The 25,175-nt window shown below is 42.9% G+C and overlaps 1 long non-coding RNA gene across 1 annotated transcript in view; it reads right to left on the reverse strand.

Moving 5' to 3' along the window:
* Positions 1-1,121: 1,121 nt before the first annotated feature.
* The window catches only part of LOC143836865 (uncharacterized), a 38,235-nt gene continuing 14,181 nt past the window's right edge, over positions 1,122-25,175 (reverse strand). The window contains exon 4 of the long non-coding RNA XR_013230800.1: positions 1,122-2,246. This is a non-coding gene — a long non-coding RNA (uncharacterized LOC143836865). The remainder of the gene's footprint in view (positions 2,247-25,175) is intronic.

Below are 25,175 nucleotides of genomic sequence, written 5' to 3' on the forward strand. Positions count from 1 at the left end.
AAAGCCCTTGAGAATTTAAATAAAGCTCACCAGCAGGGAGAAAGGGAATTTTCTTTTAGAGGAAGATGTTTAGACCAGTAACCATTCCTGTCTCCCTCACAAAAATAAAGTTGTCTCAAGCATAGAGATTGAGGTGCCTGGCCCTCTCCTGGATGATTTCTGCACTAGCAATATTGTTCGGATTTGCATTTTTAAAGGGCTGACAATTCTGTCTGTTTCCAAATTAAAATATTTCTTTCCAGGTGCAGTCCTGAATTGATCTCTGACTTACCAGACATTTTAGACATTCCTGGTTACAGCAATTTTATCTGTCAAGGTGGAATCTAATTCTGCTCAGGGGGAATGGGGCCCCCACCGCACAATGGCCAGGAGTGGCGTGCGGCTCTCCCAACAAGCTGAGGGTGGGGGAAAAACCCGGCCAGTTCCACAGCTCCAAGGAGTTGACAGGGGCATATGATGTTTGAGGGCCTGAGTTGTGCCAGGGCTGGGCAGTGCCCAGGATAGTGGCAACATCAGGCACAATCAGGAATTAGCTCTGCAGCCCTGCCACTACCAGCCCTGCCATTCTATCCCATGCATAATTGGTCAATGAAAGAAATGTGCAAGCAGGTACCATTTGTGAGTGGGGGGTTTTGAAAAGGGGAGGGGATCAAAGCATGAGGGAGGCTGCCTACGTTGGACTCAGATACAGAAAGTATATCACAAATTACAGCCTAGGAACTGAGGAGAGGAAAGCCTAGAGTCAACTCACAGCATCCAAAGCAAATCCAAAGTGAAGCTAAAGCAAGGTATGTCTCCTAATGCAGAAACAGTCCTGGTTGTGACAAGGCCCTTTTAAATTTCTTTGAGTTTTAATAGATTGTAGCTGAGACTTCTTGTTTGTCCATTTTTGTTGCCTGTGTTCTGAATTAATTTGTGTCTTTTGTGGCATTCCACAGTATTTTAGTGGCATTTTTGCAATTTTTATAGTCAACAGATGCAAACATATTTATATACTGCTCTTGTGAATTCTTTCTATGCTTTTCTGCATTACATTGGAACTCTAAATCATTACAGTTCACCCTGTACTTTTCTGAACCCTTCACCCTGCTGTTTACAACTTTTTTCTTCATAATCTTGCATATGTAGAGGAAGAGTTCATTCTGTCAGATGCATGTAGTGTGTCCTCCACAGACAGACACAGATACGTGAAGACCTACTGCGCACATCTGGTGAAACAGGTTCAGCTCAACAATAGTTCAGTCAAACTGATTTACATGTAGCTGTAGGCCATTACAAAATAGATTAAAATTTTTAAAAACATTTCAAATCCAAATAATACAAATGAAAACATTTCCAGATTATATTATGTCCACCTATGATTATTCTAGATTTTTGCTCTCTTTAGAACATCTTTAGCCCTTATTTTCTTGGCTGTAAGGGCAAACAATAACATTCTGTTGATAACTAAATAATTAGCATCTGATAACAAAATACTTAATTTTTCATGATCAGGTTGACCATTTGGACCATTGAGTAAATTAGCAAGAAATTTGGCCCTTGGTTCTGTGTACAACAGGCAAGTTAAAATGTCATGTGGGACAATACTGAAACATTGCTCTTTAGGGATTTTAACAATAGTTAGGGTCGTATTATGTGAAAACAGTCCTCCAGCCTGAGAGATTCCTTGGCTTTGTCATGCTGCAGCACATTTCTGGATGAACATCAGAAAGTATCTTTTTTGATTATGCTGTCCCATGTCTTTTAAGCCCTCACGCTTTGCCCTTTTTCCTGGTCAAATGGAGCAGAGCTGCCCGGAGCCAATTGCCAGCTTTGCTAGGAGATGTGTGAAGCTTTAACTCCCTTCCTTAGAAAATGAAGAAGTAAATCAGAGCAAACTGACAGCTTTGTCTCTTCTGCCGGTTATCCATGGGTGAGAGGATGCCTCTCCCGAGATCCCATTAGGTGAGCTGCCTCCACCTCTAAACTTTCAACAAGAACATTCGCTAAGACCTGCATGTCAAAGAGAGTCTGCCCGTTAATGAACAGTGGGAATTTACTTTCAGTTTCTCTTTTCCTCCACCTCTTGCCTCCTCTTCTCTTACTTTGGTTCCAGGTTTATTAAAATGTGACTCCACTTAGTAAAGCTTCATCTCTCAGAGTCAAAGTTTCAGATAATTATTCCAGATTCTTGGTTCCACAGAATTCAGGCAGCACACACTCCTGCCGAATGAAGGCTTGGAAGCTGACCTATCATTGCTTCCGCGCTGCTGACACAAAGAAGGAGAGAAAAGGGTGGGGGAAGAAATAGATGTTAAGAGGAGTCATGTTTACAATGAAATAACTAGATACAGCAAATTCTCATTATGTTTTCAGTGCTCACTTTCCTAGGGACAACAGAACCAGCCAGCCATAACTCTTGTGAAGGGAAGCCTGGAAACCATGTATTTCACTTCTGACCTTCTGTGATAGAATAAGCTTATAATGAAGACACAGCCTGATAGTGTGGAAAAGAATGAAATGAAAGATATTGGACCCAGTCCAGAGGATGGGCAGTACAACTGGGCACCAGAATTTGCTCCAAGGCAATGGTTGCCATAGAAGCAGCATAACTAATTGTTTTAAAGAAACAGCTTGTTAACATACCCACACAATATCAATTGTTCATACTTGCAGAATGCCACAACATAAAGCATAAATATATACATAATAGCATGAGGAAACATTGCTTCTAGTAGCAGATATAAAAGATAATGGATCTATTTAAAACCGTTATTTATTATCTCAAGACTTTTAAAAGAATGTTGTGATTTAAAAATTCAGCAATCTCTTTTTTCTAAGGTTCAAGTTTTGACTTTGATTTTAGCTACTACAGAGTATTTATTTATGTATGTTTGCATTTTTAGCATGCCCTTCCCTTGAAGATTAGGTCGGGTTATAACAGCGTTAAAAATATGCAATCCTATTTTATAAAATTACAATAAAATCCTACTTACAGTTTATCATTTAAAATACATACCTAAAGATATAATAATACTACACAATACAAAATTGCCAGTATAAAGTTGTTTGCTACATGGTAGTGCCACAATTAAACCAGAGAGGGAGATCGGGGCAATGCCTGTGTCAGTTTCTAAATAAGTTGGAAAATGTAGGAACATTTCAGCATGAGGAATTTGTCCCCGGACAGCCTCTAGTTGCTGGTGGATTTTAGTGCTACTTCCACATGACATCATTAGCAACCTGAAGCTGTCCAGGGGCTGGCGTGAGTTTTGACCAGATTTGCCTCATGATGAGGGAAAACGGCAAAACAGGATTTGTTAACCTTATTGCGCTTCACATCAGGGAACAACCAGGGCCAAGCCCATGTGAAAGGAGAAACTTGCAACAGTCTAATTAGCATTGTCCCACCCTCACATCTGCTCTCCCCTATCCATTTTTTAATGGCTCAATCCGCATTGGTGCGGGACCACAAAGCTACATTCCCCAAGTTAAAATATAATGTTCCGTTCATTGTCCTCATCTGTTTTGGGATCAGGCAGCCAAGAGACATCCCTGTTTGTGCTTTCTGGCATTTTAACAGGGAAAGTTCTGTGTGTGTGATGAAGGAACTCTCTCCCGATCAGCTAGGTGTCTGTACTCCTCATTCTTAAGCCTTACTGTTCACACAAAATCACTCATCATGGTCCAGTTACTATGTCCAGCCTCTCACAAATCTACCCAAATGTAAATAGAGACCAAAAAACCAAAAATCCCAAAGGGGGGGAATCTTTATTGCTGTGGTGTTTCTCCAAAGCAACGCTAAGGTGTTAATGTTTAAACACAATGCTCTTGTGTTGTGTTGTTACTGCATAGCAACGCAGAAATGCTGTTTTTAAAATTAATTTTGGGGCTTGGGGAGAAGGACATTTGAGTCCATGAAACAACCACTGTGATGGGACTGGAGGTTTGCACTGACAAGCCAAGGAGCGAGGGGAGAATATGGTAAAATGCCATGTGTGCTACTCCTGCGACCTGTGCTTCCATCAAACACATTCTCCCTTGGTAACCAACGGGCTTCTTGTTTCCTCTCTATATTAAACTCTCATTTAGCCACCCTAACCACCATTTCATATGCCCTCATAAGCATTTGATAGGATGTTCTTGCCACTTCATCATGAGTTTTCTGCCACACTCACTCTAGCTGTCTCACTTTTCTCTTCTTCTTCCTTACCTCCCAAGTGTATTAGAGGGCCAGTTTGAGGTGAGGATGGAGAGGACACTTGGGAGCGATCTTGTTAATGGTGGCAGATAAGTGGGACTGCCAGTCTTTCACTAACACCACCAGCGAGTCACCAGGAGGCCTCAAATCCCACAGAGCATTCGGGAATCCAATAGGATCCATAAATCTCCATGGGTGGGCTAAAATATGCCACCCACACAGGGAGGGGGTGGTATCCTGAGCTGGGCCTTCAGGGCATTGTGGTCAGACAATGGGACCCGGTCAACCATCATCCACTCCACCTCTACCCCAGCACCAAAGATCAAGTTGAGTGTATGGATGTGTAATGGCTAAACATTAGGAAGAACTTTGTGACAGAACAGTTCTTCAGTGGAATGGGCTCTCTAGAGACGTAAGCAGAGGCTAGATGGCCGTCTGACAGCAATTCTGATTCTGTGAGTCACTATGAATTCAGATCATGAGATGGAGGGCAGGAAGGGATGAATCATTGCTTAGCTCTTGTAGCCTTTCTTATATCCCCAGGGTAATGCCAATCACTACATTACAGAACAGGGTCTTGGAGATTTTTCACCTTCCTATGGACATAGGGAAGGGGTCACTGAGGGAAGGGGTGGATAGCTGTGCATTTCCTGAATTGTCCAGGAATATGAATTAGAAGCCCCTCAAGAGTCCCTTCCAACTCTATATTTCTATAACAGTATCGTTGTATTAACATTGTATTAAAAATGTTAACGCTTGTCTTGTTACTGCTTCTATGTCTGAGACTCTTAGCATACAAACTTTGTAAACATTAAGCACTAAGCACTCCTCATTCCTGATCAATTGTGTCATCTATCAAGCAGAGTGGAAAGGTATTAAATGTGATGCTTACCAAGTTAACAAAATGAAGTGTGCATGTTACACCTGACTCCTGTGTTCTCATCAATGCACATGCCCACTCTATAGCAACTCTATAGTGAAGCAATCCCACCTATCAAAGCTCAGGTTCCCCTCCCACCATCAACTACATTTCAACGATAGCTGTGCCAAGCCACAGTGCAGAAACATCAGTTAACGAATCTGTGAAATCAGAGTGTTACAGCTAATACTCTATTACAGCTAATATAGCCAGTTTGGTGTAGTGGTTAGGAGTGCAGACTTCTAATCTGGCAAGCCGGGTTTGATTCTGCGCTCCCCCGCATGCAGCCAGCTGGATGACCTTGGGCTTGCCACAGCACTGATAAAGCTGTTCTGATCAAGCAGTGATATCAGGACTCTCTCAGCCTCACCTGCCTCACAGGGTATCTGTTGTGGGGAGATGAAAGGGAAGGCGATTGTAAGCCGCTTTGGGACTCCCTCAGGTAGAGAAAAGTGGCATGTAAGAACCAACTCTTCTTCTTGAGAGGACATGAATCATAAATTGGAAGTGACTTGATGGCACAACACACCATAGCTGCTCTGGAAGACTCACCACTTCCCTTCTACAGGGAACATCAGATGTCTATGGTGCCTTCATCAGAAGGCCATAAAATTGTACCTCTTTGTCAAAGTCTATTGACACTAGCCTCTTGTGGCACAGAGTGGTAAGGCAGCTGTCTGAAAGCTTTGCCCATGAGGCTGGGGGTTCAATCCCAGCAGCCGGCTCAAGGTTGACTCAGCCTTCCATCCTTCCGAGGTCGGTAAAATGAGTACCCAGCTTGCTGGGGGGTAAACGGTAATGACTGGGGAAGGCACTGGCAAACCACCCCGTATTGAGTCTGCCATGAAAACGCTAGAGGGCGTCACCCCAAGGGTCAGACATGACTCGGTGCTTGCACAGGGGATACCTTTACCTTTACCTTTATTGACACTAGAGGAGCATTCAGTTAAGAGGGAGAATTAGTTTTGTGGAAATCTTGGTGTCATTTGGTGAAAAAAGAGCTGTTCCAGATACCTGTCATTTCCTTCCATAGGAAATAATAGTCAAACATATTACCCAACTTGATTCAGAACTATGTTTTTCCCATGGGTCAATCCAGCTGTGCACGATGGCTAGAACAAAATGACAGAACAATATCCCATGATATGTCAATTCAACCCCAATGACAGCTTTTGTTGTTGTTGTTAGGTGCGAAGTCGTGTCCAACCCATCGCAACCCCATGGACAATGAACCTCCAGGCCTTCCTATCCTCTACCATTCCCTGGAGCCCATTTAAATTTGCACCTACTGCTTCTAATATTCGCCAAAAACTGGTAGCTCTAAATGGGGATATCCTGTCAGTTCAGGGGGTATGAGATGAACTTTACAATGTGGATAAGATACTCATCCAGGTCACATCTGTATAATCTTGTAGCATAAAAGCTGCTTCCTCATGCAGACTGGATTGATTAATTCTTACTGAAAAGGAAGTCAAAGATCCCAAAGAAGGTCCTGAAAATGAAAACAGAGACTGACAGTTTCAAGAGTTTACACAGGCCACAAAACAAACTTTGCTTTCTTTAAGGCTTCCTATTTAATGTCATAGAAAGATTAAATGTTACAGCCAACTTGTCAGCTGAAAAGGAAGCTGTGAAGACTTAAATCTCCCCTGCAGTTGTGCCCTTTAGGCTGCAAAGTAATACTGAATTGCCCTCCAAGCACTCATTAAAGTGAAGGCCAGTCAATAATCGAGGTGGACCAAAGTCACAAATCCATGCCTCAGCCTCTGGGGAAAACAAGCAGCAATAAGGGAAGAATCAATTGTCCACAGTCTCTTGCTCCAAATAAGGTTCAGGACCTGTGACACTTTCTTCGTATCTTCTAGTTCAGTATAAATAAGTGGGAGGCCAAAACTCAAATGTTATCTCTACTGCTCTTTGCTGAGATTTATGGGATGCAGAGCATTCGTAAATCAAGAGAAGCAGAAGAGACTTAAGAAGGAGAGAAGCATATAAATAAGAGAGCTGTCAAAAAGGCCTTCTTTGACTCTCTCTTTCTATGAGCTTTAAACTGTGTGGCCAACCTCCCTAAGGAGGTGTTAGCAGTTACAAGGGGACAAATGAGATGAAGCAGAAAGAGGTTAGCAATGAGAGAATATACCCCTTTTCATAGAATCATAGAGTTGAAAGGGACCTCCTGGGCCATCTAGTCCAACCCCCAGCACTGTGCAGGACACTCATAACCCTCTCGCTCATCCACTGTAACTTGCCACCCCCTTAAACCTTCACAGAATCAGCCTCTCCATCAGATGGCTAGCCAGCCTCTGTTTAAGAATTTCCAAAGATGGAGAACCCATCACTTCCCAAGGAAGCCTGTTCCACTGAGAAACTACTCTGGCTGTTCCAGTTCTTCTGGAATTTCTTTTGAATTAATTTCATCCCACTGGATCTGATCTGTCCCTCTGGGGCAAAAGAGAGCAACTCTACTCCATCCTCTGTATTTGTTGTTGTTATGTGCGAAGTCGTGTCCGACCCATCGCGACCCCATGGACAATGATCCTCCAGGCCTTCCTGTCCTCTACCATTCCCCGGAGTCCATTTAAGTTTGCACCTACTGCTTCAGTGACTCCATCCAGCCACCTCATTCTCTGTCGTCCCCTTCTTCTTTTGCCCTCGATCGCTCCCAGCATTAGGCTCTTCTCCAGGGAGTCCTTCCTTCTCATGAGGTGGCCAAAGTATTTGAGTTTCATCTTCAGGATCTGGCCTTCTAAAGAGCAGTCAGGGTTGATCTCCTCTAGGACTGACCGGTTTGTTCGCCTTGCAGTCCAAGGGACTCGCAAGAGTCTTCTCCAGCACCAGAGTTCAAAAGCCTCAATTCTTTGACGCTCGGCCTTCCTTATGGTCCAACTTTCGCAGCCATACATTGCAACTGGGAAGACCATAGCCTTGACTAAACGCACTTTTGTTGGCAGGGTGATGTCTCTGCTTTTTAGGATGCTGTCTAGATTTGCCATAGCTTTCCTCCCCAGGAGCAAGCGTCTTTTAATTTCTTTGCTGCAGTCCCCATCTGCAGTGATCTTAGAACCCAGGAAAATAAAATCTGTCACTATCTCCATTTCTTCCCCATCTATATGCCAGGAATTGAGAGGGCCGGATGCCATAATCTTTGTTTTCTTGATGTTGAGTTTCAAGCCAACCTTTGCACTCTCCTCCTTCACCCGCATCAACAGGCTCTTTAGTTCCTCTTCACTTTCTGCCATTAGAGTGGTATCATCTGCATATCTGAGGTTGTTGATATTTCTCCCTGCAATCTTGATCCCAATTTGTGACTCCTCTAATCCCGCATTTCTCATGATGTGCTCTGCATACAAGTTAAATAGGCAAGGCGACAGTATACAGCCTTGCCGAACTCCTTTCTCAATTTTGAACCAGTCAGTGATTCCATGTTCAGTTCTCACTGTTGCTTCTTGACCTTCTCTGTATCAGCGATCCCCAATCTGTGGGCCGTGGACCACATGTGGTCCTTCGACCAATTGGAGGTGGGCCCCGAAAGACGCCTCTTTCCCCCCCCCCCCCGGCCCTTTACTTCATCCCCACCGGCCCTTTACAGCACACTTCGGGTGTCATTGTCTCCCATCACTCCCAGATGGGACTATCTCGTTGCAGAGAAACAAGCTCAGGGTTCCCATTGATTTGTCATTGTCATGAGTTAAAATTTCCATGAAAATAAAATGTTCCTTATGTTCATTGTTGTGGTGTGTCTGTATCTTACTTTGAAGGGATGTTTAAACATTACCATAGCAATCAGAGAGCGCTAGGGCAGTGGTTGAGAGTAGAAGAGTAAACTACCCCCCCCCCCACCGGGCCTCAGTAAAAGGCGTTGAGTGGTCCCCGGCGTTGAGTGGTCCCCGGTGATAAAAAGGTTGGGGACCACTGCTCTATATGGCACCCTTTTCTTTTCTTTTTTTTTTTTATAGAGAGTTTTTATTTTATTTTCCAGAGTTGAAGACAGTGAGATACATGCAATCTACAATGTTAATACAGAAAAGGAGAGTTATGCTCTTCATTTGATACACTTGGTTCCCCATTTTAATCCCCTTTGTAAATAGTTCAGGTAAGGGCCCCATTGTTCTTGAAAGGCCTCTTCTATTCTTCCGTTAACTATTAGTGTCAGTTTGGCCATCTTGGCAAAATCAGCTAGTTTATTCAGCCAGTCTTCTGTCGAGGGTAGTTCTTGCGTTTTCCATTTCTTGGCCAATTCTAGTCTTGCTGCCGTCGTCGCATAGAAGAAGAAGCTCTGTATGTGGGTTGGGAAGCACTGTGGAAAAACATTTTGGTTCCCCGTTTCAATCTTAAAAACCCTCTTCTCTTCATTTAAGATTATAAGACTGGCTACAGTATTATGGACTTTTACCCAAAGCTTATAGACTTTTTATAGACTTTTTCACGTTTGCACCACATTTAAAAAGAGAAGTCTACTTTGTTACCATCATTTCAGCATTTGTTTGCATAGTTTCTGATAGTTTTAACAATCATGAACAGTTTATACTTAACGTGGTCCTAGAGCCCTCCACATTTCCACTAGGGAAAGGGAAAAAGGAATAAAAAACAAGCCTGCTTAGTTGTACGGAAAGAAGAGAAACAAATATATGTTTATGGGTTGCTAAGGTTATTAAGTTATATAAGTGTACATTGTTAATACCAGAAATAATAAAATGGAGTCTTCATTAATTAGTAGAATAAATTCTTCGTTAGTTACATTTACACCTCCTCAGTTAGGAACCTCCTTTTAGTTATGCTTTAAGTTTAGGCTGAAAGTCACTACCGAGATATGTTAGATAATTCAAATTCAGCTATCATAGGAAATCTAAAACCCCACACTATAATGTAAGCCCATTCCATTAGGTGTCTCCTTTTAATTATGCTTTTTCCATGAAGCTCCTTTCAATCGATTGCTTTCACCACAGAACCATATGTCTTTTAATTGATTCTTGTGTACTGTTGCTTTGGAGTGGCTATATATCTTCTCAGGTAGGGTGTCCTTATCTGAGCTGCAAGACTCTGACATCCCCTTTTCCATCTCCATAATTTCAGATTCCTCTTCTGCTGGTAATTTTCCACCTTGTTTAGAGCTATCATCAGCCACTACTATTGGTTCATCATTCCTGTTAGAAACTTCTTCCTTAATGCCTTTAAACACCATGAGCATATTTTTAAGTGAGCCATTTATAGATTCTTTCAGGTCTTGTGTTTGTTTCTCTAGAAGATATGCAAATTTTTTAAGCGAAAACATGTTCCAGGCTTGAAATTTTGTTAGACTTAATCAATTATGTATATGTTGTTTCCAAAATATATTTGCAATTTTGCAAATAACCAGTAGAGGTCCTACAGAGTCCTAACGAAAGCAACAGTCTGTTTTGATATTAAAGCAATGTCTCTGAAGCTTAGTTCTCGTGAGATTCCACGGCTCTAATCTCTCTTATCTCCGAAGACAAAAACAGATGCAATAAGAGCTGTTACTTATTAGTTTGAGTTAATTTAAGTCCTTCTTCTGCTTAGAAAAGAAAATTAGCCTGCCTCATAATGAGGTGGCATCAAGCAGAGCCAGAAATGAGGGAAAAAGTAGAGACGGAGAAGCGGAAGAGCACTTGCATCTCTGCGTTGATTAATGACTCAATATCTTGGAATTTGGCAGTGTCCACCCCCTCAGTTGTAATAAATCCTGTCACTCTAGCTTGTTTGGATTAGCGAAAGCAACTCTCCACGCCGAGAGTTCATTCCAGGGAAGAGGGTGCCGGGGGAAACCCCACTCACTGTTTGTAGGCTCGATCTGATGTCTGCCAGATGTTTTCACTCCGGAGTTGTGGTGAGTCGAAGGTCTTGCTGGGAGGTATCCAATTAGCTTTGTAGATTAAAATAAGCTTTGTAGATTGCAGAGTTGAAAAAGGAGGAAAAGGAGGAAAGGATATTAAAATGGCGGACGGCGCTTGCTGGACCCTGTGCACACTGAGCTTACGTTCCAGTGGGAGATTAATTTCCCTGCGGAACAGAGAGGCCCCAGAGTTTCACAAGGAATTTCTGAGAAAATTGTGGGTGGGTTAGCGTACCCAAAACCCGATTCTGTCAATCACAGCAGCGATTGACCCTCAGTGGAACAGGAGCTCGAAGTATTCGAGCTATCCAAGTGCCATGGCTCCGCCTTCTCCTATATGGCACCCTTTTCAATACTTGAAGATGGTTATTAAATCCCCTCTCAGTCATCTTCTCTCCAGGATAAACAGACCAAGCTCCCCCAACCTTTCCTCATATGTCTTGGTCTCCAAACCCCTCACCATCTTTGTTGCCCTCCTCTGGACACGCTCCAGTTTGTCTACAACCCTCTTCAACTGTGATGCCCAAAACTGAACACAGTTCAGTTCAGTTTCAGTAAGAGGCCAAACCAGAGCAAAGCGGTACCATCACCTCCTGTGATCTGAACATGATACTCTGTTTGATACAGCCCAAAATACCATTTGGGTATTTTGCATATATTTTGAACATGCAGTTCATGTCATCTAGCTGTACTAGAGGTCTGTGAGTATGTTTAAACACACATTGGATAGACACAGATATAGATAATGTTGACTTACTGCTGTACAAAGAACCCTGAGGATAACTCTATCAATGACTACTAATCATGGTGAACTTCCACATTCAGAAGTAATCAGCCTCTGAATCCCAGTGCCAGGAGACAACTTCAGGGCAGGGTCTCAGTCTCTATGCCCAGTTGTTGGCCTTCCAATAGAGCTGGTTGGCCACTGTGTGAGACAGGATGCTGGACTAGATGAACTATTGGCCTGATCCAGCAGAACTCTTATGTTCTTAGGATGTGCAGGTTTTACAAGAGAATAAATCAGCATGAACCATCAGAAAATAATGCAAACATAACAACTGACAGGTTCAGTTTACACAAGTAACAAATGAAGCTCACATAGGGATTTGGGGACTAAAACTACGAGCAAGAAAATTCAAGATCATCCTTAGCTATGGAAAAGGAGCAAAAGCAGGACTGTTGGGGGACACACACAATTCCTAGGACCCAAGTCATCTGGAGGACACCTGCTGCATTCAGAATGTATTTCAATTTATTTTATTTTATCTAATGCAGTTTTGCCTTCCAACCTTTAGGTGTGCGGGGAAGACAGGCAGGGCAGAGAAAAGAGCAGAGGTTTACTCTCTGCTGAACACACATTTCTGCAAAATTCCATACAAGGAGGCAAATACTTACATATCTTGCAAAACCCATCATACAAGCCAGCAATGGAGCAATGAAGACCAGCCAACACAGCCCATGGTTGCTACTGTAACTGCCTAACAAAGTTGTTGTTTCCAGTAGTTTATTTCTCTCTCCCTTTCCTTCCACCCAACTCTCTAGTTTGCTCTGCTCAATCATATCTTGGGGTAGTCCTAATGGTGAACTGCAGGAAAAAAAATTAATTCTTAATTTCTCTCCCTCTTTTCCAGATGTTTCTCCTCCTTCATTTTGTCATATACAGTCTGGGACAGTCAGTGGGGGGAGTTAAGAAGGTGAGAGGGATGGGAATGGTGGTTTAACTGTGTTTTTTAACTGAATTTCATTCACGTATTGTGACTATATATGCGGTTTTATTGCTGTGAACCACCTCAAGCCCATATGGGAAGAAGCAGTATAGAAATATAATCATCATTGTCTTTGTCTTTGTGGTCTTCTTCATCATCTTCTTCTTCTTCTCCCATTTATTTATCAGTCTTGGTCTCTTTTCCTCATCCCTCTCCTGATTAGCATCTTAATATTTAATAATAAAAAATAGCAGCAAACCCTTGGTAATATCATGAATAGAAGAAAGGGGAGTTAGTGTTTGTCCATGGTCTATCTCAGTAGTAAAAGGGTGCTCTCATGGGTTCTATGGGGCTGCCCAGGTGGAATCTTTGTCCAGGGCTTCATGATGGTTCTTTGTATCCTGAGCAGACATGGGAAAGTTGAAAGAGTATAAAGAAATAGTCATCTGAACCTGAAACTGCAAGAATGGTTTCTATCAATATATACTACCAGTTTTCCACCAGCATAAGCAACTTAGTCCTTTTCTTTCTCACTAATCCTTGAAAAGCTGATAATGGCCCATTATGCACAGGGGGGATAGCGCGCATTTGGGGTGGAATGGCGGCGACTAAAATCACCAATAACACACGACATCGGCTGCAACCGGCCGCAGATTCGGTGCATGCCGCCAAAAATGCCGCGTTACTGAAACGCGGAAGAAAGCACAGCTTCTGGGTGACCAGGGCGCAACCAGAAGCGGCGCTGGGGTCGGCGCGTGCATAATCGGTTACTCTGGGTTTTGCCACCATTGCGCCCTGTCCCGTGCATAAGCGGTTTGCTTCGCTTCTTCCCTTTCCGCGTTTTCCATGTGACCCGAAATCGCCGTTTCGGCGGCCATGCATAATGGGCCATTAAGAGTCACAAGATTCTCAAGGTCAACAAGCCATTTGGGTGTATAAAGCCAGGGGGGGTTAAGCGGGATTGCCCCTCCCCTTTCTTTCATCTGCAGGAAGCAAATTGGATTTACAATGCTAGATTCAAATGGATAGCTCTGTTGGTCTGAAGTAGCACAATAAAATCAAAGTCCAGTAACACCTTTAAGACCAACGCCTTGAATAAATCTTTGTTGGTTTTAAAGGTGCTACTGGACTCTGATTTTATTGTGGATTTACAATGCATTTTGGATCCACATATGAGTTACCCTGGCGACATTCCCAGTTTATCCCTTGATCTACATGTAGATTTGCAAATGTGCTTGAACTGGTAAATGGTAGAATTGTCCCTTCCACTGAAGACAGCAGAGGCCCTGAGGAACTGCTTTATATTTGCTTTATAGAGAGTAAAATGTGACAAAATAATCCAGGATTATAATATGGAATAAATTATCCAATTAAATCATCAGGCACAGTTATACTTTCATGTTGTGTAGATGTCATCATCTGTGAACAGAACACTTAGGTATGCATTGTGACATTTCTCAGAAAAATGCATATGCATGAAAGCATTTTGTTGCAAATCTATTGTATATATGTTATATATTAGTGTGTGTGTGTGTTTTATTCACTCGTGAATTTTCAAATCCAAACAAAAATCTAGTCTAGTCTAGATTTAGTATAATTTGCTAGAAAAGACCTCTGTTTGAGACCTGCCAGTAGTCAGATATAGCATTGAACTAGGGAGATTACGGTCTGATTATAAGGAAGTTTTTTATTTTCAGATAGATATTTGAGACAGATGGCTTGAGATGAGACCTAAACCATATGACCTCCTTATAGTCTAAAATATCACTGATTCCACACAAAGAAGAGCAAACGCATACATAAATAAAAGGCTGAGGAAGGCTAAGGACAGAGCAACCAACTGAATTACTTTCCATGCTCCAGTAGATTACATGAGATGGGTTACTTTCGTAAAGCAAAGTCTTTTGTTTCAACTTAATGTACTGTAAAGGGTTTAGATTTATTCTAATGGTTTTAAAGGCACACTGAGACCAGTCTTATGCCAACTGGAGCATCAACACAATCACGTCCTTTGTAAATCTCCTGGGATTTGCTAGATCATGCTTGTGGAATATATTTCACATTAAACAGTAAGTACATCATAAGATAAAGCTTATGGGAATGTAGCAAGTGCTGGGAAATGTTCTGGCTCTGATAGTCCACGTTATTTCCCCACCCAAATAATTATCAGGACTTCCTAGTACAGACACTGTATTGATAAGGTTTCTCCAGTTTCTCTTCTCCACCTTCAGCTCAGCAGCCCCCTCAGACATGAGGTGAGATTAACCCTTGTAAAAGCTCATATTCATGGGAAGGGGGTTTGATCAATCTAGCTAAAGATACTGAGAAGCTGTTGCAGGTCCTGGGTAGCCATACTATTGCAAGCTCTTCTGCAAGCCAAAAGCAGGGAATAACTGATTTCAGCAAGCAACAAATAAAGTAACTCCAGAGCAGTATAACCTTGAAGTAGGTCAGAGATGGTTTGGTTGATATCAATAGATATAAAGAATATTGAGCAGCGATGTTATATCCAGGTACAGTGATTGTCCGAGATGCTAATGAAAATGGTCCAGATCAAAGTTATTGGATATTGACCAACAGATAACTGTAGGCATGTAGAATTTGTAATCATCATTGTGTCATGATTAAAGCTATCACAAATTGTGTGTAGGCTGTGTGTATGTATATGTATATGTGTATATGTGTGTGTGTGTGTATGTATACGTATATATGTGTATGTATGTGTATATATTTACATATACACACACATATGTATGTATGTATGTATATATATATATATATATATATATATATATATATATATATATATATATATATATATATATATATCTTAAGAGCCTCTTGTGGCGCAGAGTGGTAAGGCAGCAGTCATGCAGTCTGAAAGCTCTGCCCATGAGGCTGGGAGTTCAATCCCAGCAGCCGGCTCAAGGTTGACTCAGCCTTCCATCCTTCCGAGGTCGGTAAAATGAGTACCCATCTTGCTGAGGGGTAAACGGTAATGACTGGGGAAGGCAGCGGCAAACCACCCCGTATTGAGTCTGCCATGAAAACGCTAGAGGGCGTCACCCCAGGAGTCAGACATGACTCGGTGCTTGTACAGGGGATACCTTTACCTTTACATATATTTTAGGAAAATTAATCCAGCCTCTTACTCATTTTGGTTATTCACTTCTAAACATTTTCCAGAAATGCAAAATTCATATGGTGATATGGAACCTGGAACTATGTACAATGTTCTGTTCTTCAATCCATTTCCCAATAATCCAGAGTGTAGAGTTGGTTTGTTCTAGTACTTCCACACACTAAGTTGACATTTTCATCAAGCTATCCACTACAACGAGGAGAGGGGAAGCCACATGGTACAGCCCAATCTCATTTAATCTTAGCAGCTAAACAGGGTCAGTCCTGGTTAGTACTTGGATGGGAGACCTTAGAGGAAGGCTCCAGAGAAAGGCAATGGCAAACTACTTCTGCTTCTCACTTGCCTTGAAAGTCCCTTGTTGGGGTTGCCACAAGTCAGCAGTGGGTTTGATCCCCCTCTCCTCTGCAAGCAGCTAGCTGGGTGACCTTGGGCTCATCAATTCTCTTAGGGCTGTTTGTGTACAGCATTTCTTTCAGAGCTCTCTCAGCCCCACCTATGTCAAGAGTGTCTGTTGAGGGGGGAAGAAGGAAAAGGTATTTGTAAAAGTAAGATATTTTAAAAGCTGTGATTTGTTTATCTGACCAGGGAATTTGATGTCCCTGCAGGGGCACCATAGGTTGGGGGAGGAGCTAGGCCCAAAGGTCCAACTCTTCTATTATGCACGGGGCTGGACCAGCAGGACCACGGATGACGGTCGCAGCAACACAGGGAACACGGAAGTATCTGTGTTCCCTTTCTGCGGGTCATCAGAAGCCCAGAGTTGGGCCAGGGCTGGCAGGTGGCTGGGATGGCAGTGACATCATGCGTAATCAGGGACTGGGCCCACTGACCTGTTGCCACGAGCCCAGCCTTTCCGCCCCGTGCATAATCGGTCTATGTTGCCAGTAGGCCCGTTTAAGCACAGTTGTAAGTAGGAGTTTCTCCAGGTCTTTGTTGGGTGTTGTACTTTGCCATCCTGAAGAGAATCCTAAAATCCTTCTAAGAACACTGAAAAGCTCTGGGCTGGACTAATATATGCAACTTCTGAGATACACGAAGTTGGGAGAAGATTTTGTTCAATCTAGTCAGCAGAACACATCTTCTAAACATCCCAGTCACATAGATGAAGCTTTAGATATATCTGTAGAATTGGGGTAGAGTAGACTGGACAGTTCAATTGAGTCCTCAAGAGTCCTACACTGGAAAACAGAGGCTAGGGATTGACTTTTATAGCAATAATGCTCACATATGCCACCTATTTATATTCATTTTTATGTGACATCATTTATATTAAAGCAACAGAAAAATCAGTGAAGTATTATGGGTTCATTTCTCTAAAAAGAAAACAAAATAAAATGGACACAGGGTTTTCCAAACACAGGCTTGTCCATATCCTTAAACAGTAATTCTGGAAGAGTAGAAAATACAGGGCAGTGCTAACTCATAGGACAAGGGACAGGCAATTTCATTCCTTGTGTAAGCACAGAAAGTACCACCTGTCACACTTCCAAATCCGGTAATTATTCTCCATCACAATTTAATCTTGTATTGCCAAAATATTTTGAACATCTGCATAAGTGATAGATTTCTTTTTCTTCTCTTTAAAAATATGTGGGTATTGAATTCTATATCGGCTACTGAATCTGTGGTATAGCAATCTCTTTGACATAAGCCTCATACACACACTCACTCAGAGTTCCTAACATGTGGAAGGAAAGGTTAATAGAAGCAGATGAAGGAGTAACTGATGCTGTCAGGGAATGATTAAACTGCAGAATAATCTTCCACCTGGAGCTGTCAAGCACGGCCTGACGTTTCAGTCATACCTGATGAGGAAATGACAAGGATGGTTTCAATTAGGTGTGTTTCTGAGACTCAAATCCTGACACGTTCTGCCGTTCCTTCAGAAATGTTGACCCATTATTAATACGTACGGATTCATATTACAGTCAGTTTTAGACAAGAATCAGGTAGTCATTGATGTAAAAAGTTGTAGATTCTTCCAGAGATGATAGTACCCTGCATTTATATATAATTTCAGAATATAATTTTTTTTTGAGACTGTTGAACAGGAGGGACTGACTGTTTGACCACACATTTCAAACAGATCATTGTGGTCCTGATCTACCAGCTCAGGAGTGGTCTTAGTCATGGGCCCTTTCTGTGTGCCACCCGTCGACTTGCAGCATACTTCATCACCACTTTCTGCCAGCAGCTGTTCTATAGGGCAGTGATCCCCAACCCCCGGTCCTAAGACCGGTACCGGGCCGCAGCTCCTCCTTGTCCTCCTCCCCGGCTGCTGCAACAGGGGCTGCCCTGCCACTCTGCCGATGGCTCACCTTTGGTGCTCACCAGCGGACGCCATGGCTGGGGCTCCCCCACGGTGTGGCACTGTGCAGCTGCTGCTGGCAGTGCCCCTCAGCAGGTGACGGGAAGTCAGGGGCGCCAGCGGGAAAGTAAGTGGAGCAGGGGCTCATGCGGCAGCAACGTCCCTCAGCAAAAGACTACTCCCCCCGGGCCTCAGTAAAATTGTCAAGCGTTGACCGGTCCCCGGTGACAAAAAGGTTGGGGACCACTGCTATAGGGGATGGTAGCTGTCAGTGCAGGTAGAGGAGCCAGGAAAGGAAAGGGACCAATGCTGGGGGGGGGGCTTTGACCACCTGTCCCTTACTGCTGTTGGGTATACCAAGTGTTTTGCAATAGCAGTAGCACTGCAATCTTTGTAGAGCCATGAAAGGGGAACCATTCCTTTCCACTTGTAGGTGTGCCACCCATCAAGACAGCAGTTGCCCCAGAGGGCGGAGCTATGGCACTTAGATAGCTTGAATACTTCGAGCTCCTGTTCCACTGAGGGTCAATCGCTGCTGTGATTGACAGAATCGGGTTTTGGATACGCAAATCCACCCACCATCAACTCAGGAATTCCTTGTGAATCTCTGGGGCCTCTCTGTTCCGCAGGGAAATTAATATTCCCTGGAACGCAAGCTCAGTGTGCACAGGGTCCAGTAAGTGCCGTTCGCCATTTTAAAACTTTCATCTTTCCTTACAACTCTGCAATCTACACAGCTCTTACTCTAATCTTCAAAGCTAATTGGATTCCTCCTTGCAAGACTTTTGACTCATTACAACTCCGGAGTGAAAACAACTGGCAGACATCAGATCAAGCCTACAAACAGTGAGTGGGGGTTTCCCTCGGCACCTTCTCTTCTGGAACAAACTCTTGGCGTGCAAAGCTGCTTTCTTTAACTTAAGCAAGCTAGAGATACAGAAAGATATGTGAGAGAAGGTAAAGAAAGGAGTTAAGGTAGCCAGAATATCCCCTCGCCACTGCTTATAAATCGGAGATTGAAAAAATAGATACAAGAATCTCGCGAGAGCTGCTTGCCAGAACGAGAACTGGCTCGGAAAAGCTTCAACAGGTCATTAAAGCGACGGACGACAGCTGGTGAGACATTACTGTAATACCAAAACAGACTGTTGCTCTTCGTTTGGACACCGTAGGACCTCTACTGGTTATATGCAAAATTGCCTACAAAATGTCCATGCTAAAGAGATTTGCTTATCTACTGGAACTACAGACAGAAGACCTGAAAGCACATATAGATGGCTTGCTTAAAGATATGCTCAAGGAGTTCAAGGGTGGTAAGGAAGAAGTCTCTAACAGGAATGATAAATCAATAACAGTGGCTGATGACAGCTCTAAACAAGGTGAAGATATGCTCAAGGAGCTCAAGGGCGGCAAGGAAGAAGTCTCCAACAGGAATGATGAATCAATAACAGTGGCTGATGATAGCTCTAAACAAGGTGGAAAATTACCAGTAGAAGAGAAATTGGAAACTATGGAGATGGAAAAGGGGATGCCGGAGCTTTGCAGCCTAGATAAGGACTCCCTACCCAAGAAGACATACAGCCACTCCAAAACAACAGTATACAAGAACCAATCAAAAGATATATGGATCTGCTGTGAAAGTAATCGACTGAAAGGAGCTTCTTGGAAAAAAAACTGTACTGATATTGGAGCCCAGGAGGTACAACTGTTTCAAGATTCACCGATGTATACACCGAGGGAAAGACTACAACTCCACTCGAACATGGGTCAGTGGGAACAACAAGATGCGGCAGGCCTCGATATGAGACCCCCTTAAGCCTCCTCCTGCTTTCTTCAGTAGCCATATAGGCAAGCTGAATTTGAATTAACATATCTCTGTAGTGACTCTCAGCTTAAACTTAAAGCATAACTAACAGGAGGCAGCTAACTGAGGAGGTGTAAATGTAACTAACGAAGACCTTATTTTACAAACTAATGAAGACTCTATCTAATCATTTTTTGTATTTAATACTGTACACTTATATAGCTTACAACCTTAACAACCTATACATATATATATATTTCTTTTTCCATACAATTAAGTAGGCTTTTATTCTTTTGTTTTCTTTTCCCTAGTGGAAATGAGGATGGCTCTGAGACCACGTTAAGTACAAATTGTTTATGATTGTTAAAAGTGTTAAAAACTATGCAAACAAATGTTGAAACTTCTCTTTTTAAATGTGGTGGAAAGGTGAAAAACTTTATAAGCTTTGGGTAAAAGTCTATAATATTGTAGCCATGTGGAGTCTTATAATTTAAATGAAGAGAAGAGGCTTTTCAAGAACAATGGGGCTCTTATCTGATCTACCCAAGAAAATAAGTTAAAAGGGGATTGAAACGGGGTATCAAGTGTATCAAACGAAGAACATAATCTTTTTCTTTCTGTATCAATAATGTAGATTATTTGCATTGTATTATCTTTAAATATTACAAAAGGGGATTGAAACGGGGGACTAAATGTATCAAATGAAGAGCATAACCTTTCTTTTTCTGTATTAACAATGTAGATTGCCTGTACTTTATTATATTTAATCTTGGAAAACAAAAATAAAAATCTTATTAAAAAAAAAAAAAAAAAAAGACAGCAGTTGCCCCAAAACCAGCTAGAGCAGTAAAGGAGGCTAGCCTCCCCTCACCCTCGTGACCACTGGAGTCATGCCAGTGGCAGCTTCTGCCCTGAGCCCACCCTGCAGGACTTAGCCACAAGCTAGGGAATTGGCCACTTTCATTGCTTCCCCATCCCCCCTCCAGAGCATGAGTGAGTTCTTTTGTGGTTTCTGAATCTGGGAGGGGGGAGAGCTTGCACGCTTACCCCTGCCTTAAACTGCCTCCTGACTCCTCCCCAGTCCTACTCAAGCCTGCCTGTTAACACAAGTGACATGTCACTTTGCAGGGGAGGGGGGGGGCATGGCAGGGAGGTGTGGCCAGCTGACTTTACTTCCAGGGCTCCTCAAAGGCTGAAAAATTATTTCAGGGGCTCTTCCACAGTGAAAAGGTCGTAAAAGGCTTCTATATGTCTCTATGTAGATAGGCAATACATTTTCTGATGAGAAGGAAACTATGAGACAGTTCAGGAAAAATAAGGTAAAGGTAAAGTTATCCCCTGTGCAAGCACCGGGTCATGTCTGACCCTTGGGGTGACGCCCTCTAGCGTTTTCATGGCAGATTCAATACAGGGTGGTTTGCCAGTGCCTTCCCCAATCATTACCGTTTACCCCCCAGCAAGCTGAGTACTCATTTTACCAACCTCGGAATGATGGAAGGCTGAGTCAACCTTGAGCCGGCTGCTGGGATTGAACTCCCAGCCTCATGGTCAGAGCTTCAAACTGCATGTCTGCTGCCTTACCACTCTGCGCCACAAGAGGCTCTTTCAGGAAATATAATTGCTGCTTATTTACGATGGCTCTGCTGAATCAAAGCATTTTCCAAAAACATATGCAAAAGTAGCCATAAAAGAAATGAGAGCATTTAAGAACTCTCCACAGCGCTGCTTTCGAGGCATACATTTAATTATTTTTTGTTACATTGGCCTACAGAAAAAGGAATGTTAAATAAAGCATAAACATCACTCCTGTAATGGCAACAAAAGGAAATGCCTTGGTTTCCCCTTCCCCAGACTTAAATGTCACACAAAATAGCCATATTTTGCTCATCTACAGACTCCCATCAGTACATATATTTATTACTTCTGGTCTGGTGACAGACTTCGGTAAGTGTTGGATGGGAGAATGTGGTAAAATTATATTGAAGGCTTTTGTTCCCCCTTTCATGGAATGTTTATGGAAAGCAGTCTACTTTCCTGCTGGACTCAGCTAAAGATGTTTTTGCACTTGGGAGGAAGTCACACTGATTCCTGAAAAGGCCCACAGCCATTTAAGTCTTACAGCGGGGCATGTGCACTTGTCTGCTGTCAGTCTGAAATGGAGGGCAGGCTTGGCAGCCATTTTAGTAGCTAGTTTTGCTCTCCTCCCCTTGGAAAGGGGGGGGGGGGGAGAGGAGGGAAATGGGTAGTTTCCCCAAAGCCAGCTCAGAACCATTTAATGGCTCAGAACCATTTAAGACTAACAGCTGAGTGGTGGACTGCCTTGCACAGTGGCTAAGTTTAACTAGCCCAAACTCAATCGGACAAAGGAAATGTTCAAGGGGGCCTCCTCTGAACCTGGGTTCAAGGGCATGAACTGGCCAAATTAATGATGAATTTAAGGTTGTGAACAGATTTGTGCCCACTACTACTTAGAACAGGTGTCATTTTAAGAACCTCATGTGGTTCCCAATCCACTGAGGGTGTATCATTGAGCTATATGATACACACATCTATGCACACCATTTGATTACTCAATACTTCATGACAAGCAGCTAGTGATGTGAAATTATTTACTGCAACTGAGACGCATAATACCGTAGATGAATATGGATGTTCTATCTGTAGCAATAGTGTTCATCCACGTAAGCAGCCCATCAGGTATTGGGAAGCCACCCTTTATGAGCAGGATTAGATAATGCCTGCACCTTGGAGAATGTTACTCTATAGCTCCATATGCCCTGTAGCTCCATAAGGTAGCATTTGGCATGGGAATGGGACAGAAATTCTGAGGATGATTGGTTTAATTTATGTCATGACGCTTCAAAGGAGAAATAGGACACAGTCATGTTTCATTGTCTTGTTTGAGGCTGAACTCCACAGAGACAAGGCAGATTCTACAGGGTCAGGGGAAATCACTGAGGGTGTAATCAGTAGAGTAAGAAACTTTGATAATGTCCTGCAAAGTCTGAAGGTGGATCCAGGCCTCTCAAAGGAGGTAGCAATGTACATTCACCACAGTGGCCTTTAAATATATAGAGGCTGGATACAGTGGAGAGAATAAGATTGGTTTCAGAGGCCAGTTCAAGACAGACCCTGGGAGCTCCAGCTGCCTCTGAGGCGGACTATTCAGAGTCCAAGTCTGAGAAAGAAAGCAGGGCTTTCCATTAGATTCTGTTCTTCCTTGATCACATACTCTGTATTTGGGATTCCTCGGCCAATGCCCTCCTGGTGCTGTCCTACATCCCAGTTCTGCGCTGTCAACACTGCATATATGTACCTCATGCATGCACACTATGAACCAAGAACTGTTCTGCTAAGAAAAGACACACAATTGGGGGAAAGGAATACAGTTAATGCAGAGAAGGTTAAAGCATTTTAGATTTTGTTTTCAGTATGTGTACGAAAACTCAAAATAATGACAAAATATAATAGTGCTAGGGAAAACATCTGTTGGTAAGCATAAGCAACCAAAATGGAAAATTCAGTTATTATGAGCCCCCCCCCCCCCCGAATGTATTCAGTGAATCAAACTGCTGCCAAGTTTTTTGAAGAAATACACAAAACCCATTTCTGAAGCCTTCAGACTTCTTTCATTCTAGCTTGTCATCCTAAGGTGACAAGCTTACAAGGAAAAGAGGAAGGGGGTGGGGGTGGGAATAGCTTGGCAAAAATTATTAAACAGCATTTGTGAACATTTCAGCACATTGGTCGACTTTGCCTAGATGTGTCCGCAAGACCACAAGCAAAATGTCAAACAGATCCAAAGACATTGCTAAAACTGCTATAGCAATGGAATTTACTGGGGGAAATGTCATCCATGCACTTGAATTTGCTTTTTTACAAAACAGCTACTTTTGACTAAAGGTCTCTGTGATCTCTATGAAAAGAAACAGAAATCAGGATGGAACAAGGCCCTGAAGCTTGGCTACAGCCTTTGTATCCAATGCTACAAGAAACACTGTTAGTTGAAATTTAAAATGTCTGAAATAAGAAACACCATATTTTTCAGAAAATGTTTTGGGGATTATGATGAAGTATATGTTGAGGAGAAACCTTCCTCTTCTATATTTAATAGTTAATGATTTTTGATAATATATATATCATGAGATATATGGTACATATATGATATCTGACTGACTTGCAGGCGGTCATGCGGGCTAGGAATAAGTCTCTCACACCGTATATTTTTTGCAAACAGGCCATAACTTTATTAACAGCCAGTGTGTTGGCTGGCAAGGGGAGATGGAGCCCATACCTCAATATTTGGGACATCTGACTCAGATTCCCTGCTTCAGAGGCACCCTGGGAATCCCGTCCTGGTCCCTAGCCAGGTCTATGGGTCCCCTTGCCACTGGGCATTCTCCCCAGTAGAAAGAATCCAGGGAATACCTCCCTTAGCCCACCCCTTTCATCTGGTTCTACCGGTGCAGTCCTGGGGCCTTCCCTTTCCATTAGCAAGCAACCATACATCAAGAAAGACTCCACCTTCCAAAACCACAGAGTGCTGGCAACAAAACGTAACAAAGGGTGGGTGGGAGGGAAACTCATTGCTTGGCCACTGCGGGAGAAGAGGCCATGCCCAATTCACGAGGCCTCGCCTCTTCTCCCTGGCGTTGGAGTGCACATGCCCATCTTTCCCCGCCCCTGACACTCTGCTACGGAGTACCTTACCGCTGCTTCAATGGCAGCCACCAGGTGAGTTATGGCCACGTTTTATATAGATATATAGAGTCAGCATGCTATAGTGGTTAAAAGAGGTGGTTTCTAATCTGGAGAACTGAATTTGATTTCCCACTGCTCCTCCACATGCAGCCAGCTGGGTGGCCTTGGGCCAGTCACAGTTCTTTCAGGGCTCTCTCATCCCAACTTACCTCACAGGGTGTCTGTTGTGGGGAGAGGAAGGGAAAGGCGATTGTAAACCATTTTGGAACTCCTTTGGGGAGTGAAAAGTGGGGTATAAAAAACCAGCTCTTCTTCTCTTCTCCGATTTGCCCCCTCTTTCTCTGTGTCCCTTTAACATTGTTCTTTTGTTTTGTTTTTTAAATTAAAAAAAAAAGATCATTAAAAAGAAACACTGTTTGGAGCTCTGAGGCAGAAACTTCACAACGATGGATGGATGACAATGCCATTTATTCCTCTTATTCCCATTTGAATTTGTCATGAACAGTCCTGCTTTGCAGCTTTTCCCAGTTGTCCTCCCTGATATTTCACAGGAGCCTGGGGGTG

This window comes from Paroedura picta, chromosome 4, assembly GCF_049243985.1.
Source record: "Paroedura picta isolate Pp20150507F chromosome 4, Ppicta_v3.0, whole genome shotgun sequence".
Classification (NCBI taxonomy): domain Eukaryota; kingdom Metazoa; phylum Chordata; class Lepidosauria; order Squamata; family Gekkonidae; genus Paroedura; species Paroedura picta.